Source organism: Triticum dicoccoides, chromosome 1A, assembly GCF_002162155.2.
Source record: "Triticum dicoccoides isolate Atlit2015 ecotype Zavitan chromosome 1A, WEW_v2.0, whole genome shotgun sequence".
Lineage (NCBI taxonomy): Eukaryota > Viridiplantae > Streptophyta > Magnoliopsida > Poales > Poaceae > Triticum > Triticum dicoccoides.
The window spans coordinates 216,991,151-216,998,775 of NC_041380.1; positions in this window are offsets into that span (position 1 = coordinate 216,991,151).

Consider the following 7,625-nt stretch of genomic DNA (forward strand, 5'->3'; position numbering starts at 1 on the left):
TCTGCTCGCCGCCGGCCACCGCCCGCCTGCCGAGCCCCGCCGCCGCACCTCTCCGCCGACGCCGCCCCCGCGCCGCTCGCCGGAGCTCGCGCCGACCCCGTTGAAGACCGCCCGCCCTCGCCGTAGTCGGATCCGGTCAAATCCGTCCAGGTGGGACAAGATCCACTGGGATCTGAACCAAACGTGCCCCGCGCCCTGGATCTCCTCGTCCCGCACGTCTCCTTCTCGAGTTGACTTTTCTCGCGAGGTCTAATTTTCTCTAAGTCCCCAGATCCGCATATTTTTTCTAGCCCTGTTCATTGCATCATAACTTTGCATCCGTGGCTCCATTTTGGGCGTGTAGCATATCAAATTGTTCGTCTCGATGAGTACTTCATTTCATCCCATTACACCATGTTCATTTGAGTTCATCTTGATGCCCTAAATGCTGTTGCAAGAGTGCTATGCAATGTTAGTTTCAGATTCTTATCAGAGATTGGACATTTGTCATTTTTTCCATGATTAATGTGTGCCTCCTATGCACTTGAGCCCTACATGTGTTTTGTTGTATGCCATGCCATCTTTATAGGGGTGTATGCCATGTATTTTTGTGATCCATGTGGTGACTAGCACAAGCATGCAAAGTAGCTCTCGTAATGTTGCTGATTTCAGGGACTTAGAATTTCTTCTAAGTCTTTGTCTGCTGTTATTTTTATGCCATGTATTCATGTTGCTACAGAGTGATCCATGCCTCTTTTGAGCATGTTCAGTAAGGATGTTTTTGAGATATTTTTATGCTCTATCCATCCATGCCTTTATTTGCAATTATGGAGTGCTCTAGGATGACTCAATCTTGCTCTACTTTTGCTATAAAATGTTCCTGGCAGATTGTTTACATGTTAATCAATTTTGCCGAGGTTGTTGTAGTTGATCCGTGCATGCTATGGGGTTGTTCTTGCCATGTTTAGCTTCTATGACATGTCTACTTGCTGGGTGTATGCTTAGTTTGTCATGCAGTGCTTTGTGGTGAGTGCATCGAGCTCGCAAACAGGCCTACTTAATATCTGTTTTGCCATGTTCCAGTTTTCTGCTAAGTCTGAATCTGTTAACGAAAGCTGCTATGTTCACATGGTTGCCATTGTATTTTTTGATCCCTTTTGGCTTAGGGTCAGTAAGGGACTTTTGTTGTATGCTTTGAGTAGCTTCATGACATGCTTTGCTTTGCCATGATATGTTCCTGTAGCATGTTGTTATCTTGCTCTAAACATTGCTTCCTGATGTTAAATTCCTGACATGTTATTTTCACTAAGTTTGTAACCTGATATCTTTTGCACTTTTTCCATGCTTGTTTGAACCTGCTATTGTGTGAATTAGCCGTAGCTCAGTGTTCTTCTTTTGTTAAGAATCTTGAGTGGAACACTGCCGTGTGATTTGTTGCTATGTTAGAGTGTAGTAGCTTGTTGTTCTTGATGCATTTAGATGGCCTCGTGCTGTTAATCGCAGCTTTGTGCCATTATTGTTTTGCTTGCCATTTGCAAACCGTGCATCCGATTCCGGTGATCTTTATATCGATTTTGACCGAAATCAACTCATCTTTCCAGCGGAAGACTTGGTTTGCCAAGTTGAGGCCCGGTTCAATCTTTCCCTTCCGAATCATGCATATGCATTGTATATCTCATCCCGCATGTCATGCCATGTTTTGCACCATGTTGCTTGCGTATTGCATCGTGGTTGATTGTGTCTCCCTTTGCTTGTGTTCTTGCTTTGGGTAGAGCCGGGAGACGAGTACGTGATCGAGGTACCCGTTGAGTACGCTTACGAGGATCAAGCTTTCGTCTTCTCGGAGAAATTTTCAGGCAAGATGACCATACCCTCGAAATCACTTCTATCTTTGCTTGCTAGTTGCTCGCTCTATTGCTATGCCTATGCTGCGATACCTACCACTTGCTATATCATGCCTCCCATATTGGCATGTCAAGCCTCTAACCCACCTTGTCCTAGCAAACCGTTGTTTGGCTATGTTACCGATTTGCTCAGCCCCTCTTATAGCGTTGTTAGTTGCAGTTGAAGATTGGAGTTTGTTCCATGTTGGAACATGGATTTGTTGGGATATCAAAATATCTCTTATTAAATTAATGCATCTATATACTTGGTAAAGGGTGGAAGGCTCGACCTTATGCCTGGTGTTTTGTTCCACTCTTGCCGCCCTAGTTTCCGTCATACCGGTGTTATGTTCCTTGATTTTGTGTTCCTTACACGGTTGGGTTATAATGGGAATGCCTTGACAGTTCGCTTTGAATAAAACTCCTCCAGCAAGGCCCAACCTTGATTTTACCATTTGCACTAACAACCTATCACCTTCTCATGGGTTCTGCAGACTCAAGGGTCATCTTTATTTTAACCCCCCCGGGCCAGTGCTTCTCTAAGTGTTGGTCCGAAACAGAGCCACTTGCGGCGCCACCTTGGGGAAACTTGAGGGCTGGCTTTAGCTGTACGTAGTGTTCATCCGGCGTTGCCCTGAGAACGAGATATGTGCAGCTCCTATCAGGATGTCGGCGCATCGGGCGGTCTTGCTGGTCTTGTTTTACCATTGTCGAAATGTCTTGTAACCGGGATTCCGAGTCTGATCGGGTCTTCCTGGGAGAAGGAATATCCTTCGTTGACCATGAGAGCTTGTGATGGGCTAAGTTGGGACACCCCTGCAGGGTTTTGAACTTTCGAAAGGCGTGCCTGCAGTTATGGGCAGATGGGAATTTGTTAATGTCCGGTTGTAGAGAACTTGACACTTAACTTAATTAAAATGCATCAACCGCGTGTGTAGCCGTGATGGTCTCTTCTCGGCGGGGTCCGGGAAGTGAACACGGTGTTGGAGTTATGCTTGAACGTAAGTAGTCTAGGATCACTTCTTGATCATAGATTCTCGACCGTGCTTTGCCTTCTCTCCTCGCTCTCATTTGCGTATGTTAGCCACCATATATGCTAGTGCTTGCTGCAACTCCACCTCATACCTTTTAGCTACCCATAAGCTTAAATAGTCTTGATCGTGAGGGTGTGAGATTGCTGAGTCCCCGTGACTCACAAATTACTTCCAAAACCAGTTGTAGGTGCCGATGATACCGTGCAGGTGTCGCAACCGAGCTCAAGGAGGAGCTTGATGAAGATTATGTCCGTTGTGTTGTTTCATTTCAGTTGATCAGTAGTGGAGCCCAGTCGGGGCGATCGGGGATCTTTTGCATTAGGGGTTGTCTTTCTTTATTTGGTTTCGTAGTCGGACCTTGATTGTATCTGGATGATGTAATGCTATATTTATGTATTGTGTGAAGTGGCGATTGTAAGCCATCTCTTTATCCCTTTCATTTCAGTACATGGGATGTGTAAAGATTACCCGTCTTACGACATGCCTACAATGCGGTTGTGCCTCTAAGTCGTGTTCCGACACGTGGGAGATATAGCCGCATCGTGGGTGTTACAAGTTGGTATCAGAGCCTTCCCCGACTTAGCAGCCCCCTGTTTGATCGAATCGTTAGCGTTGTTGAGTCTAGAAAAATGTTTTGAGTCTTTTAGGAATTATATATATATCGGAGAGTAGGATTCTTTTACTCCTCAGTCCCTTCGTCGCTCTGGTGAGGCATCCTTACATAGAGTTTTGACTCTTCTCTTCTCAAATTTCACTAATTTTTTTAGGATCACGCGGGTATCTTGGAATCGTTACGATGGATTTGTGACGAGAACATTGTTCTTGGTGCCTCCTGACATTTAGGGGTTGTGGCAGTGTCTCGGGGAGTTGAGCTCCGAGGTGTTGTCGTCACAATTTTATCGTTGCAGTTCTGGAATACCTGAGTTTTGCCAACATCGAAAATCTCTTTTATGCAGTTGTTAATGAGATAACGTCGACGCCACCCAGTACTGGGGGGGGGAGTTCGGGAGTATTGCCATAACTTGTATAACGGATGCTTTTCGAAGGTTGAGGTAAATGATTTCTGAAGGTTTCTTGGTTATGTGTTGAAGGATGGATACAGCTGATGTAGGATTTGCTAGATTTGGGTGAGATATTATGCTTCCCCTTTGTCCCCAACACCTGATTGCATAACCGGAAAGTTTTGGGAGTTTATAAGTGGGAATTAAAGTAGGTCCTAGGATATCTTTCCGACAGATGTATGATATGAAATTGGGGTTCGACGTCTAGTGGTCCGCCTATCCACGATTGGTTTTACAGTGGTCTTGTTGTGTCTTAAAGAGTCCTTGGCTATGCTGACTTGGGGACGCTTCGTATGGCATGTGCACTGCCTTGTACATGATGGTGCTGTACGATCGAGCCCGTGTAGGCCCCACCACGAAAACTTCGGATGAAATCTCTATCATATGTTTGTTCCGGCTTATTCTGCAAGCCAATCCTTTGTTTTGTTTTTCAGTTGTGGTATTCGAGTTGCTTCGAAGTCAAGTGTTGATTCCATACCTTTTCTAAGCGGTGTTCTCATATTTCTTTGGGAATACTAATCCTTCTTGATCATCGAGGTTGTCATGACAATTCTTTCCAACCGACGTGTTTCTCGTCAAGTGGATCCGACCTTTTTCAACATCCGCAAGATCAACTCAAAGTCTTTCTTAATGTTATTTGTTTCATTCGTCCCAAGTTGTCTTTGTTTTCCCGCCCTCCCACCCTTTTTCTTCAAGGACTCAGATTTCTTATTCAAGTATCCTTTTATTGATGGTAAGCCTCTCCATTCTTTCCGTCAATGTTCTTATCCGGTGATCCTCAGGAAGATGCTAAGGAAGCTTCAAGTTCGTCATTGTTCATTCTTTTCATCTCCGGTGGTTTCAAGTCAAGCCTTTTTGATCACATCCTTTCCTTGTCTAAAATGCTTTCTCATGATCGGTGCACCTCTTAATCATTCCCCGCTTGCTATTCAATTGTTCCGGAGTGCTGAGGATGTCTCGAGGTTGTTATCTTATCCAAGTCATTTAATTCAACCGGTGCAATCTCTCTTTTAAATCATTTCAACGGTGTATCTTTTGAGTGGGCCCTAACCCACAGGTCTGTTTCCAGGATCTTACCTGACTCTTCTTATTTCCCGGAGCTATCCTAAATTCTTTTCCAAGTTTGACGTAAGAATGTGTTATCATCAGTCATATATCTTTCTTCAAGATCTTTCAAATTCTTTTCATTGTTGGCTCAACCTTTCCATTCTTCATTCCGGAGTGACTCAACAATTTGGTGGTGTTTTTCGTCGTAATTCTCAGATTTTGAAGACCGAAGAACAGTTTTTCTCCATATCTTGCTCCATTCTCTTCAAGATTCATGGTTCAAGTTGATGCCATCCTCTCATAATTGTTTTCGATTGTGAAAATTCTTTTCACCCATCCGGAGCAATTCAGGAGTCTTTTCAGTTTGATTCCCCAGAGCACATCATCTCAGAATTATCCATTCCAGCTTTCAGCTCTCTTTCTCTAAATCTTACCGGTGCATCATTCTAATACTCTCTAATCAGTTCGTGATCTCTTTGTTCTCATGGATCTAAATTCACTCGAGTATCTTCGTCTCATTTTCTAATTCTTTCTGGTGAATTGTGCTTTGCTACTTCCATTTCCAATTCTTATGGTGGTTTGTTCAAGATCTCTCTTCCTTCGTTATCATATCAATTCATTCATGGTTTCAATCCTACCGGTGGTTCGTTGAAGACCTTCCCAAGTTTAAGCTATACCTCTCTTTAATCCTTGCTAAGAGAATAAGTAGTATGCCAAATCCGTTGATTGTCATCAATTAAATTGGTGAAGGATACACATAACATAATTCTTATTCTTGTTTTCATCCAAGTGATAAATTCCTTCCTTCGGAGTTTGCTCATGAAGAATAAATTCTTGATTTTCTTTTGTTCATCTTTTCTTTCTCGGAGTTCCAAGCTCTAATTATCACGGAGATCCATCTAAATCATTACAAGGTTTCACCTTGTGTTTTCAACTTCTCTTTCTTTTCGTTATCCTTTTGTTTACTGGAGTTCTTCATGGAGGCGCTACATGTTGGATCATCAAGGATTTAATTCCTTCTTGAAGCGTTCATTAAGATTCTTTTCAGAGGAGCTCAAGTTTTCTTCATTTTGTAATCCGGAGTGCAATTCTTTCTTCCGTATCATTAGAGGCGGTAATTTTTTCATTCTTGATAATTTGAGTTCATGTTTCATGATTCACATGTTGTTAAGAATGAGGTATTTTAAATCCATCAACCTCTTCGTTGGAGTTATCTTGGGTCATTTTTCACCTAAAGCCTTCCCTAAGGATTTTGCTATTGGAAGGCGTATAATTGGCCTAAGTTCTTCATTTATCCTTCCGGTGATATAAGTTGCTCGTCTCCTTGTTCATATCAATCCAATCTATCGTTTCCATTAGTGGCAGAATTTCACCTCTGGATTTTGAGATGTTTTACATAAGCGCACAACAAGCTTACTCTTTTCGCTGTTGGTTTTCCAACAACTCCGTCCAATTCTCTATGGAAGGATGTGTTCAAATTTATTCAAGGTAGAAGATGTTGTTTTTCTTCTTCGTTACTTTCAATCCGTTCTAGCTTTTGTTCCGGAGGCATTGTGATGTTGCCATCTTCAACCCATCTTTTTGTTTTTTCAAGATCATTTTCTTTCCTTTACTTATCCATTTAACCGGAGTGTTGTGTCCTCTGATCAAGTTCTTTCATTTTATCAAGTCTTTCATCTCTTTTCAACCGGAGTGCTACCCAAATCGGTTCTTTCTTTTCCTCTTTTCTAACGGAGGTTTTCAACTTTGTTCATCTTCGTCTATTCTGTCTTTCAATTTGTTCAACCTCTCAAGGTTCTTTGGTTTCACTCGTTTGTCAAAGAAGCAACTTAGTTTTACCTATCCTCTTCCTCTTCCTTTTTCCCTCCGGTGCCATTCTAGATCTCGGGACGAGATCCTCTCATAGTGGTGGAGTGTTGTAACGCCCCGAGACCGATGTGCCAGGTGTCTTCCAGTTATTCACTGTCGTTGCTTTGTCTTTTGCTTGCGTGTCATGCATTTCATATCATGTCATCATGTGCATCGCATTTGCATACATGTTCGTCTCTTGCATCCGAGCATTTTCCCCATTGTCCGTTTTGCGATCCGACACTCCTATGTCCTCTGGTGTTCCCTGTTGCCTCTTTTCGTGTGCGGGTGTTAAACGTTCTTGGATTGGAACGAGACTTGTCATGCGGCCTTGGTTTACTACTGGTAGACCGCCTGTCAAGTTTCGTACCATTTGGACTTCGTTTGATACTCCAACGGTTAACCGAGGAACCGTAAAGGCCTTGTGTGTGTTGCAGCCCCACACCTCTCCAAAGTGGCCCAAAACCCACCTAAACCCCCTCCATCATCTCGGTCGTTCGATCACAATCGCGTGGCCAAAAACCGCTCCTCATTTGGACTCTCCTAGCTCCCTCTACCTATATATATGTGCCTTCCCCTGAAATTTCGCGGTACAAACCCTAACTCCTTCCACCTCGCGCCATCGAACAAAATTCCCCGCCGTCGCACATGTCCGCACCGCCGCCCATCCGCGAATCAGGAGCCGCCACCTGTCCCCGCCGTCGTCTCCACCGCACCGGCCACCCGGGGCCCAGATCCGGCCTGCCCCGGGCCGAACCGGGCCAAACCGGGCC